We start from the raw sequence: 12,800 nt of genomic DNA on the forward strand, positions 1-12,800 counted from the left end.
CGCCTACCCCCAGGCGCACGCGCTGCCCCCCCCCTCCCCCGTGGCGCGGCACCCGCCCGCCCGGTGACCCCGGCCTCAGTTTCCCCACCGGTGCGGCCGCCGCCGGGCACGAGGTGGGAGTCTCCGGGGCCGCGGCCCCGCCTCCGACCCGGCGGGCAGCCAATCGGGCGCCGCCGCCAGGGGGGTGTGTCCCGCCCGGGGCAAGGCCGGGGGCCCGGGGCGGGGCGGAGCTTCCGGGGGCCACCCGCGCGAGCCGCCCGCGCAGCCGGGCCGGGGCGGGGGGCCGAGGGGCGGCGCGTGCCGCGGGGGGCGCGGCTGGCACGGGCCCGGGGAGGCGGCGCCGGGCATGGGCAGGGGACGCGGCGGCCCCACGGCGGGGGCAGCGGGCGGCGGGGGCGGAGGCGGCGGCAGCTAGCGCCCTGCCCGGCGCCGCCTCCCTCGGCGCGCTCGCCCGGCGGGACCCGCAGGCGGCGGACCGGCCCCAGGTGCTCGGGGGCGGGCGGGCACGCGCGCGCGCGCGGGGGGTCCGCGGACCGGGCCTCCCCTTCTCGGGACCCGGAGCGGCGGCGGCCAGGGGAGGGGCCGGGCCGGGCGGCGCATGCGCGGGGCCCGGGGGCGCGGGCCGAGCGCGCTGGGTCCGCCGCTGGGGATCCCCGGGGCCCGAGAGGGGGGGGGGGACCGCCCCCTGCCCGGCCTCGCTCCGAGCGCCCGGGGCCCCGGAGACGCCGTGTCCACAGGTTGTCCCGCGGGAGGGAAGGCCCCCCGGGCGGGGGCCGCGGGCGCGCCCTTCCCTCGGCGCTGTCGAGCTGGGGCGTCACCGACTGGGGGCGTCACCCGAGGCCCCCGGGGTCCCCGGGGCTGGGTAGCCGCAGGCCGGGACACCGGGACCCCCGAGGCGGCGCGCCCGGCGGCTGCGGGCGGACGGGCGAAACTCGCCCGCGGAGCGGCTTGGAGTCGCTGCCGCACTTTGCGCCCCGGCGCAGGCGGCGCCCCGGCCGGTCGGGACGAGCCCGGGGCAGCGGCGCCGCGCCACGTTTCTCCCGAGCCCGGCCCTGCGGGGCCGGCGCGCCGCTTCCGCGCCCCGGTCTCCCCGCGTCCCGGCCGCGCGGCCCCGGGGGGAGGGGGTGCGGGGGGTGCGGGCCGGAAGCCGGGCTCTGTCCCCACGCCGACCCGGGACGGCCGACTGCGTGCCCGTGCTTTCCTCGCCTTCTTAAGTTGAAAGGAGGCACGGCGTGCCCCAATGTCAGTGTCAAGCGTCTCTCTAAGAAAAGTCCACGGTGGTGTAACGTCTCGGATTTGGCGGGGCGCCCCGGGCCCTTCGGGGCTGCACGCCCACCCCAGCCCCGGCTCCCCCGGCTCCCCTCCCCAAACCGGGGAGCCCCCCTCCTCTCCCGGGGCCGCCTGGGAAAGGGCGCGCGGGGCGGGGGGCACAGGGTTTTCCACTGCTGCCCGAGTAGGGTCACGGTGACTTTCCTCTTCCAAGGTGGTGGAGAGTTGGGGAGAATCCAGAGGACACATCGTCATCATTTCCTCCTTTACCTTCTTACTGCCGAGGCTGCCTTGAAAGGCGCTGCCTCCCTGAAGGAACCGCTCCCGGTGACCCAGGCTCAGCACTAAGACGCTGTCATCACAGGTAAATAGAAGGTTTGATTGGCTCGTGTTTCCAGACCGACATGTTTAAGTGTTTACTTCTGGTTGCCCTACACGCTGGCCATCCGGGGGTTAATTATTACTCAGTGGTGCAAAGTTGGGGGTATGTTTTCCGCGCTTTGAAAGTAAGATAAATGTGGGCCGTGCTCAGTTGCCGGTTCTTGGGTTTGTTTCACTGGGAGTTTCATTCCTTTATAGCAGCTCGGTTCCATGTGATATGAAACCGGACGGTGGAACTGTTAGGAAATGTTATTCCTTGACAGACTGTGCGGTGACAGGTGCTGACGAGTACTGAACCCCAAACGTGCTGGCTCCTTGCCGTGTTCAGGCTGCTTTGAATATCAGGCAGGTAGCTTGCTGCGGTGGGGGCTCCGGCCTGGAACCGTCATCACGCAGGACAGGCACAGCCGGGAGCAGACACGATTCTCCCTGTGCGACTCTGAAGCAAAAGCAGGTTCACCCACAGTTGAGAAAATGTCTTTCTCTTTTCTCAGATCTTAGACATATACTAAGAGACGTCCCATAATCGTGAAATAGTTTCTACCGGCTCATGTCAGGCTCGTAAGCAGATTTTTAAACGTTGTGCGTGAGCGAGAGAGACTGACAGGAGAGGAAAGGCGTGTTTCTTCGATAGAAACCATTTTGTCATCGGCTTCCGTTTCATTGACTATGGGGGGAGGAGAGATCTTGCCGTGTGAAATAAATGTTTCTGCTTCATCATTTTGAATGTCCGTATACTATTCCATTGTGCTTAGGTACAGCCACTGTTTAGCCAGTCCCTTAATGTGTGTGTGTCTATATATTATGGTGTGTAATACGTATATATTATTCATTCCACAGATATTTACTGAGTAGCTGCTATGGGCTAATGCGTTCAGTATTGAGCAGAACAACCATAGATCTGCTCGTGAAGCTGACTTTTATGCCAGAATACAAAAAAGAAAGTTGGAGATTGTCCTCCTCATCCCTAAAAGATGATTCTGGGGAGTCCGGAGAGAGAAACCATTTTTGCCAAAACATCTTACTGTTTCGTTGCTGGTCAACCGGTGATCTCTTTCCTGCATGCAGTGAGCACATGTGTACCTATGACAAATATTCTTTCAGTAGTCCTTAAAAATAAAAAAAAAAAATGTTGGGGTGCCTGCGTGGCTCGGTCGGCTAAAGGTCTGACTCCTGATTTCGGCTCAGGTCATGATCTCACGGTTCATGGGATCAAGCCCCGCATGGGGCTCTGTGCTGACAGCACAAAGCCTGCTTGGAATTCTCTCCTCTTCTCCCCTGTTCGTGCACACGCTCTCTCTCAAAATAAATAAATAAGCATTGTAAAACATTAATTAACTAAAGGGTTCTTTGCTTAGTGCAAACACATTATAAACACACCAAATCCTCTCTTCTCTTTTTCCTCTCCCACAGTCTCTGCGCCTGAATATTCTTAAAGGTGCCTCACCTTCCAAGTGCCTGGTGGTTTTGTTGAACATTTCAACTAATTTTGCTGCAGTGCAGGGAGCGGGTGTGGCCTGGGTAGTTTCTGCCTTTTCTTTTTTCTAATTTTTTTTTTTTTAATTTTAAATGAAAACAATGTTTTTAAAATTTGAGGACCTCTCAATGTTATTTCTGTTTTTGGTGGCTTGATACCGAATCCCTCTTTCGAGTGTTCCACAAACGTTGCAAAGAAAGGCATAGTTTCTGTGTGTGGCGTGGACATTTGCTGCGTCTCTTACTTAAACCTGGTTATTGACATGGAACAAGTGGGTTCACCTCCAAGGCCATGTCACGTGGCTAGGGAAACCTAAGCGATGAACTTTAACTTCCAACTTGGTATTGATATAGTTTTAAGGTAAGAAACCAAAAAGGATGTCCCAGTGGACCGTGTTTGAAAGAACCTCTTTCTCTTCCCAAGGATTTCTTTTTTATATTATTTATTTATTTATTTATTGGGGGGGGCGGTGGAGAGGGGCAGAGGGAGAGAGAGAGAGAGAGAGAGAGAGAGAGAGAGAATCTGAAGCAGGCTCCACGCACAGTGTGGAGCCCCATGTGGGGCTTGATATAACCGTGAGATCGTGACCTGAGCCGAAATCAAGAGTCGTACGCTCAACCAGGCGCCCCTTCCAAGCATTTCTAATGCTGACATGCCGTGACCTTCTGGAAAAGAGCACGGGCGTGCGAGTTTTCCAGCTGGTCCTACGGATAATCAGACATGACGTGGTCTGATTGTTGTTGTTACGGGAGGTGTGTTTGTTCTTCGCCTCTGGAGTATTTACTTATGTAACATCTTGCAGGGGTGATGTTGCGACGTCTGGAAGAGCGTATACACTCCGTAAAGTGAAGAATTTACTCCCTACTAGGTCAGCCCCGTCACAATTATTTTTGTGGTGGAGCGGCGTTTGTTCTGAGCTTGTCGTGTAGTTTCCGAAAAAGTGTTTGAGCATTTCGGTTGGCATCAGGTTGCTGCTGGGCACGGTGGAAATGCCTTGGCTCATTAATCACGTTAGGCCATCAATTTGGATTCTTGCTCCTCGGCTGCTGCCTGCCAGGCCCGGGGTCTTCGTCCACCTGTCTGGACGGTTCTTGCCTCATCAGAAAATGGAATTCTTTTCCGCTTCACCTGTCGGAAGGGTTGGGACGCTCACAGGTGGTGGCTTACGTGAAGATTCTTTGTAAAGTTTCGACAAGTGTGCAGAGCCCCGGAGGGCTCTTAGGAGGAATTTCTCAGTAGGTAAACGAGTCCCACATCAGTGAGAACAACCGTCACAAGCAGTTTTGTGCTTTCTCCGAATGTGGCCGCGCCCTCACGTTTTTGGTGCTGATGCGTTTTGCATTGGCCCTTACTCCGCTGTACGTGGGTCGTGCAAAGGTCTGTTCCTCATCCTTGGAGGGCGAAATCCTCCCGGACGTGGGCACGACTTCGTTGGGCACCCCCCTCGGTGCTGCAGACAGCAGGCCTGCCTCCCGCCCCCCCTTGACGTTTTGCAGCTTTCCCCCCGCCCCCCAAACTGGGATGGCCGGACCACCCTCTCTCTCCCGACGAGACGGGTGTCGCCGCACCCGTGCTGGGCCGCCTCGTGCTGTGTCCTCTGCATCCCTATTATAAAGTGGTAGTTGCGGTTGAAATGATTCTGCCCACGCTCATCGCTAGGTCTGGGGTATGTTAGGTATTCGATAGACCTTTTATGAGATGGCCCGAGAGTCTAATTAAATAGAATGCGATTTCTTTCTGCAAGGTCATGGATTCAGATGCCAAACAACTGACTTATTAGGCAAGGGGTATGTTTACACCCGTGTGGGGTGGGGAGTGCTCATCTCTAAGAGGGCAGGAGTCCCTGCGGGGGGAAGAAAGGCACAGAAGGAATTGGAGAAAACCCTGGCTACATGCCCGTGTGTTCCGGGACGCTGTGCTCACCTGCCTACTTCTAGTTTGCTCTGTTTTCAGGGATTCGTAAGTAAAGAGGAGGGACAGTTTTGCATCTGATCTGCATGCTCCACGCCTTTCGCTTAGAGACCACAAGTCAACCTTTAGGAAAGAATCACTTTGAATCGTCCAAGTTAGGAGAGCAAATGCAGGATGACTCATTGCCTCAAAGACGACGAAGCCTCATGTGAACGATTTGAAACTATAATACATTTAAGTGAATGGGACACCGTAGTTCCCTTTTTTTTGTTGTTTGTTTTTCATTTTTACGTGTGGGGGAGGCCCCGCGTTTTCTTGCAGCCACTTGTAACTGAATGAGCCTGTGGTGATGTGATAACCACACTGAGGTGACAAATTGCCAAGCTCCAGTAAAACGGACCCAGTCATTTAGAAGTTGACCCGTGGATACGTCCCTGTCTGAAATATTCTAAGCCGTCAGTTGTCGGCCTTAACTGACTACTTAAACACCTGCTCAACAATTGAGCAACGCGGCTCGTGAGACACAGGATTGAAGAATCCACATGCCACCAAATCTTGATGATCTGAGAGCAAGTTTTCTTCTATCACCTGTATGTTAAATGGGGTATTTTTTGCCAGGAGAATTTTTAGAAGCATCTCAGGCAGCTTTCATCATTGGACAAGTTGACATCCGTTAGGATACCTCCACGAGGAGCACACTCCCCCTGTCTTGGAGGGTGAGGAAATTTGATAAATTCGACGGTCTCTTTTGGCTCATTTTCCAGGACAGCTTGGCACCTGGGTCAGAGTCCTATTCACTCACTGTCCACTTACTTTCCATTTTAAGTTTATTTATTTATTTGAGAGAGAGAGAGACAGAGAGAGACAGAGAGAATCTCAAGCAGGCTCCACGCTCAGCACCAAGCCTGACGTGGGGTTCGATCCCACGACCCTGGGATCGTGATCTGAGCCGAAATCAAGAAGAGTCAGGCACTCGACCGACTGAGCCATCCAGCCGCCCCGGGAAGACATTCTGTCTTGTGGTACTTCTGAGACCAGGAAAGTAAACCTAATCCGTTCACCTCAGGGAGGAGTCCTGGGAGGGACCGGACGAGTAGCTGAGAAACAGGTTCGGCCGTGGGAGGATGCTGACCGCACGCGCCTCGTGGGGAGCCATGCCCTGGGAAGAAGGCTTTGGAAAATAAGAGGTATGAGGAGAAAGGTATTGAGTGTAGCAGCATCTGAAGGTAGTGTTCCTTGGGCGAAAAGACCAGTGTAAACAGGGTTAAAAGAACCCGCGTGCCAGGCCACGAGACAAGGACACGGGCGCAGACGTTGGAGCGCTGCTCCAGCGCCGAGAAAGAAGGTTCTAGATGCGGGAGGAGGGTCAAGTGAAGGGATAGGGGTCCCGAGAGAGCCGGGAAGCTCACACAGCTGGAGCCGCCGGTAGAAACCACCCCAAAGAGGAAGATCCAACGCTGGCAAGGTCCCCGCCTCGGTGTGTGCGTCCAGGGGGGAGAGGGCGTTCAGCAGGATGTCCATACGAGCAGAGGGGGAAAGGTGGTCCTTTGTTTTCACCCCAGAGCCCCCAAATGATGGGCCTTCTTCTGCTCCGTTCTCTAGCTTAGATGAATCCAGCCAAGTTAGCTTTTCACATCTGGGTCAGAAATCTACATGAAGGTGAATTTTTTTTCAATTTTTTTTTTGAAAAAATTAAAATTTTTTAAAAAATTTTTTGGAAAACATTTTTTAAAAATTTTTAATTTTTTAATGTTTATTTTTGACAGAGAGAGAGAGAGACAGACAGACAGAACATGAGAGGGGGAGGGGCAGAGAGAGAGGGAGACATAGAATCCGAAGCAGGCTCCAGGCTCTGAGCCATCAGCAGAGAGCCCGATGTGGGGCTCGAACTCACGGACCGCGAGATCATGACCTGAGCTGAAGTCGGACGCTCAACGACCGAGCCACCCAGGCGCCCCAACATGAAGGTGAATTTTTAACCACATTCAAGGACACATTCAAGGACAGCTGGTAGTCTTTCGTACTCACAGGGGCACAGGACAGTAAAGGAGCAAGAATCTAGAAGGAAGAAGCTAGCCAGGAAAGCAGACACATCCGTGGCCGATTCGCACACTGAGACAGCAAAGGCAGGGAAAGCGCTCAGCCACAGTGCATTCAGAGGTGGGCTTTCCAGGTTTGCGGAAGTCATGCTCTAGAAAGTATTCCGGAAAGATCCATGGCCAGATACGGTATCAGAACTGGCACCGTCTCTGAGAACAAAGTCTCAGAGGGACAAGAGCAAGAACCAAAACTTAGAACTCAGTAAAGGAGTTGCTTTTAAGGGATGAGAAGTGAAATTCCGGCCAAGGTGTCGGCATATCATCCGCCTGTTGTTCCAAGACAGCTTCCGTCATCACGTTGGCTCCCACAGAGCTGCGTGGCCCAGGGACCCGGGAAGCAGACGCTTGCTTTCTGATCCTGGGCTTGTGCCCTCCGCAGAGCCCCGGGCGCCCCTCTCCGGGCTCCAGCAGTCAGTCTCCGCCGTTGCCTGGGGCGCCCGGCCTCACCTCCTCCCTGGAGGCCCGTGCGCTTGACCTCAGGTCCGACTTCCACCGGCCTCCCGACGGCCGTCACCCTGACCCTCCCGGGACCTCCCACCCAGACTGTCCAGCCCTTGCTCCTGGGCCAGCACACGGCCTCCCAGTGGGCCAGTGGAGACGGGACGAGGGCAGGGTCCTGCCCTGTGGCTGTCCGCCTCGCACGGGCCCATCTGGCCTGCCCCTCGGTTTCCCCAGTGACAAATGGGGTGACTCCCAGTGCTTTCCATGGGTGCTTGCGGCTGGCACATAGTAAGACGTCCGTAGGCGTTTCTTTGCTTATGTTGACTGTCAGCCTTCACGGTGACTCACCCAGCCCTACTCGCCTGCTCCCGTGGTGCACGGGAAGGCCCGGCCTCACTCGCAGGGGCCGACATTGCTCCTGTACCCCCAGGCCCTCTCACGCACCGAGGTTCCTCCTGTTGCCTGGGCTGCTCCGTTACCCCGGACCCTCAGCATCCCCCCTCGCCCCCGTGACCGCTGCCTGGAGATCCGAGCCTGAAGTTGCTTCCTCAGGGAAGCCTCTCTGAATTGCCTGCCCGGCTTGTATCCCTCTGGTGTGAGCGCTTCCGACGGCCGGTGCTTTTCATCCAAAGCACGCACGCGTTACGGGTTCGCCGTCGTGGCGGCCTGATGACCGCTGCTGTCCCCGCCAGACGCGGACCCCAAAGCCCGGAGCCGTAGCTGCCTCGCTGTCCGTCAGCCCAGCATCGCCCAGGACTGTGCTGCCGGCTCGGGCGGTGCCCCCCCCCCCCCCCGAGTGAGCTGCGAGCCCCCGTAGGGCCGCCCTCCCGCTGAGATTCGCCGATGGCCCAAGCAGGTGCCACCACCTTCAGGAAGCCTTCCGAGATCTTCCCCCAGACCAGATACGAGAATTTTGTCCCTCGGGTATTCAGACCCTACGGCACTGGGAACCTCTCTGGTCTGATTCCGCCTTCACCACAGCAGCTGTTCACTGAGTAGTTCAGTCATTTATTTCTAAGCCTGAGCATTTATTCAGCAAATATTTACTGAGTGCCCACCTTGTGCCAGGCCGTGTCTAGGCGCTGAGGAAGCAGTCGAAAGACAGCACGCACAGTCACCCTTAGAAAGCACTGCATTTCTGGACGAGTGGGGCTCCCAGGCTAAGAGGGGAGGCAGGGCCCAAAGCAGATAATGCCAGAGTTTTTAACAGTGGTCTGGATGGACGACTCGATAAATATTTGTCTTTAAAATTCAGAATTCCCGGGGCACCTGGGTGGCTTAGTCAGTTCAATGTCAGACTTGATTTTGGCTCAGGTCATGATCTCCTGGTTCATGAGTTTGAGACCCATATGGGGCTCTATGCTGATAGCTCGGAGCCTGCTTGGGATTCTCTCTCTCTCTCTCTCTCTCTCCCTCCCTCCCTCCCTCCCTCTCCCTCTCCCTCTCCCTCTCCCTCTCCCTCTCCCACTCCCTCTCCCTCTCTCCCCCTCCCTTGCTTGCTCGCTGTCTCAAAATAAATAAGTAAACATTAAAACAAACATTTTTTTAATTCGGAACATCCTTTCATTAAAGGAAGCAAGTCGAGAAAGCGGCGATTAATCGTGAACAACAATGATCCAAGAGATTTCAGAACCCATTTTTGTTCTGGTTATTATCTTAAAGGCATTAAGTGCTCAAGTGAGATCCTTTTGACCCGCTTCGTTCTGCAGAATTCAGATCTGAGGTGAATATTAACTCTAATCGTGCATCTAATGACCTATATGCAGGAAACACTGTATGTTCAGGTGCAGGGTCTGTCTTCTGTTTGCCGCCGAACTTCCAGCAGTAAAAGCAGATAAGCCCTCTGTGCAGTGAGTCTATCTTAATCCTGTGAGCATGGTAATTGCCTCCTGAAAGGCCACCTTGACAGGACAGGAGCTGGATTGTGTGCTGTTTTCTTGACACCATTGGGTCTGATAGCAGTGAACCAACCGGGCAAATTATTCCCTGGACGAGTACAAGCCCCTTTCCCAGGATAACATACGATGAGTGATGTCAAGGCCTCCGAGGGCAGGCAGGCGTCTTGCTTCGTGGCTGCGGCGGTGGGGAGGGAGGTGGTGGTGTCCTGCCGGGGGCTGTCATGAGCCCTGTCATGTCAGGTGGGAGCAGACTGACTCCCCGAGGTGCCTGGGAGATCATCCCGGCCGCCTTCCTCCGTGGGTGTGATGATGTGTTGGGCTGGCTTCCAATACCAGACTGCCCTCTTTCTGTTAGGCTCCCCCCAGATCAGACAACGGAGATGCGTTTGAAGTCAGGTGTTTGTTTTTTTTTAATTGTTTTTTATATTTATTTTTTGAGAGACAGACAGAGAGCAAGCTGGGGAGGGGCAGAGAGAGACAGGGTGGGGGAGACACAGAATCTGAAGCAGGCTCCAGGCTCCCAGCTGTTGGCACAGAGCCCGATGCGGGGCTCCAACTCACCAACTGCGAGATCATGACCTGAGCCGAAGTCGGACGCTTAACTGACTGAGCCACCCAGGCACCCCTATGATTGTGTGAGTTTTGAATGTCATCCGTGGTCCCTGTTTCCTTGCTGGTTGCCAGCCAGAGGTGGTTCTCGGCCTCTAGAGGCTTCACACATCCCTTCTCTCGTGGCCCCTTTACCGTCAAAATCGGCAACATGGGTTGGGTTGTCCTCACATCCGGAATCTCTCCGGCGTCCCTTTCTGCCTCATCGCAGCCAGAGAGAGTTCTCTGCTTGTAAGGGCTCAGGAGACTCGAGTGGTCCTCCCCGAATGATCTGGGCCCATCTCCTCAGCCAGGGTCCGTGCCTGTCTGCGTCCGTCTCCTCGAGCAGCTGTAACAAAGCACCACAGTCTGGGTGGCTTGAAACGACAGTTTATTCTCTGCAGTTCTGGGGGCAGGACGTCAGTCGTCCAGATGCCAGCGGGGCTGCTGCTCCCCCCATGAGGCTCGGGGCAGAACTTTCCTCACCTTCTCTCCTGGTGATGGCGTCAGGCTTGGTGTGGTTTGGCTTGTAGACCCATCCCTCCAGTCTCTGCCTCTGTCACCACACGGTGGTCTCGGGGTGTGTGTGTGTGTGTGTGTGTGTGTGTGTGTGTGTGTGTGTGTCTGTATCCAAATTCCCCCGTGACACCAGTCCTATTGGATCAAGGGCCCACCCCACTGCAGTGTGACCTCATCGTAACTACATCTGCAAAGACCTTGTTTCCGATAAGGTCACATTCTGAAGTCCCGGAGGTGAGGTAGGGCGTGAGACTGTCTTTTAGAGGGTGGCGGGCGGGACACACATCACCCCCTGCAGAACCCTCCGTCACACCTGCAGAGCCCCCTTCTCCACGCAAGGCCACATCTCCATGGGCTCCGAGACTGGGGCTCCGCATATCCATGGACCTCTTTGGGGGCCATTATTTGGCTCCATGTCATAATCCTGCCTTCGTGGAATTCACGGCCTCTCCTGTTCATACTCGAATACGAGTGAGCTCTTTAGCGTCCAGCCCTGTCCACTAAAGACGTCTCTGGAACAGCAGAGAGGAAAAGCCGGGGCCGGGGTTGTCGGTGCGTTAGGCACTTGGGGTAGGGTGGGTCACACAGACACAAGCGGGGAGAGTTTTAGGGGGACGTGTGTAACAGCGTGGTGAGTGGCCGGGCACGGTGGTTTCCTTCCTTCCCTCCACCTGGCTGATGCCCGGGAGAACCTCGTGCTGTCCCGCGGAGGGCGTGAGCAGTGGACGCCTCTAGAGTATTGGGAGGTCGCGGCCGCGTGGGACTCTCCCAGCCCTGTGTCCCTGTGTCCCTGTTTACAGCAAGGGAGGACACCCGAGTTGTGCTCATCCCCCACGTGGGAGGTCTTCTCTGACCCCGTATTTGTAACTGCAGCCCCTCCCTCCTGTCTTGTCTCCGTCCAACGTAGGACACAGGACATCCATCCCTGTTTGTTGGTTTCTCCCCCCCCACCTCCCTGCCCCAAGAACGGCAACTGGGCAGGGATGTCTTGTCTGTGTTCTGCGCTCCTGTACCCTCAGTGCCTAGAACATGACCGAGCACAGAAGGCAGCTAAAAACGTTGAATGGACACAGCCTCCCTCTCTACTTCATGCTCGTTGGAAAGATGACCGTTTTTCTGTTCTAAAATTTTGCTGGCATTTTACTAGAAAGGTGTGATTTCAGTAACACTGCCTGAACGAATGTGAGGGAAACTTGAAGGAAGTGTAGTCGTTTCCCTATATACCAGGCTATGGAGTTTATTTTAGGGCACAGAAGTACTTTGGAGCTCCAGAAGTAAAAACTAAAGGGAAAAACGACCATTTAAAACTCTGGAGCCGAGAGTCACAACTATTAAGTGGTTTAAAAATGTTAAGATGGGGGCTCCAGTCTTGATAATGGCGTAGGAGTTTGGAAGCCAACCGGCAAAGGTGGACGAAATCTTTAAACATGTGCCAAGGCGTTGGAGAGCTCACCAGGTAGTGAACAGTTGCCAGGCTGAGGTCTGGAGAAGTTGGACCCTTGACATTTGGGGTCGTTTTGTCCCCAGTTTATGGATGAAGCAATTAAGAGGCTAAAGAGCACGGCTAAAAGTAAAAATTGGGGGTATAAAACCTACGAGAAGGGGAGACCCTGGGAAACATCCCAAACTTTGGGTCGGGACCCAAAAAGCTGTCCTCTAGGAATACAGCGACCTGGAGATCAATCAGCTTGCTCACGAACTGAGCCCGGTTGTAACTAATCGCATTCCTTGAGGGGGATGAAGGTGGTCCCAGATTGCCAGGACCCTGGCAGACACTTGCAGGAAGAAAGCATCACCCTGGGCCTCTATTTCCAGGAATAAATTCTCAAGCATAGGTAGTCCTCGCTCGTCAGTTCCATTATGCACAAATTCCAATGACCAGTTAAATACCACCAGGCTCCCCAAAACACAGTTCAGGTTTCCATGACGGGAACCTGAACTAAGCAGCTGCGGGAAGCCCACGGCCCCCTCGCCAGTCTTCCAATCACTACACAGATAACAGATCTGTGACCAATCCCAGCTCTCCTTTCAAAGTCGGTCTGTGATTGGCCCTGTGCGTCTATCATTCAGTACCTGCCGTAGACCACCTCCTCCTCTCCCAGCGACAAACCCACCTGACCTTTTCTAGCACCAGATAAGCCTATAAGAGGAACGAAGCAACAAAGAAAAAGGTGCAGCAAGTAAATGAAAGGTGGTAACACGGGGAATAAAATCTGA

General features: G+C 55.3%; 1 protein-coding gene across 5 annotated transcripts in view; it reads left to right on the forward strand.

The window, feature by feature from the left end:
• Nucleotides 1-367: 367 nt before the first annotated feature.
• The window catches only part of PPARA (peroxisome proliferator activated receptor alpha), a 73,563-nt gene continuing 61,130 nt past the window's right edge, over nucleotides 368-12,800 (forward strand). For 3 of the 5 annotated variants that reach the window (XR_007153977.1, XR_007153978.1, XM_047866863.1), the window contains exons 1-2: nucleotides 708-737; nucleotides 1,484-1,633. The gene's annotated coding sequence lies outside the window, so the exon portion shown is untranslated. Of the gene's footprint in view, nucleotides 486-707; nucleotides 738-1,483; nucleotides 1,634-12,800 lie in introns of those variants that run through there. The other 2 variants (XM_047866865.1, XM_047866864.1) reach the window with 2 other exon arrangements.

Source organism: Prionailurus viverrinus, chromosome B4 (genome assembly GCF_022837055.1).
Source record: "Prionailurus viverrinus isolate Anna chromosome B4, UM_Priviv_1.0, whole genome shotgun sequence".
Classification (NCBI taxonomy): Eukaryota; Metazoa; Chordata; class Mammalia; order Carnivora; family Felidae; genus Prionailurus; species Prionailurus viverrinus.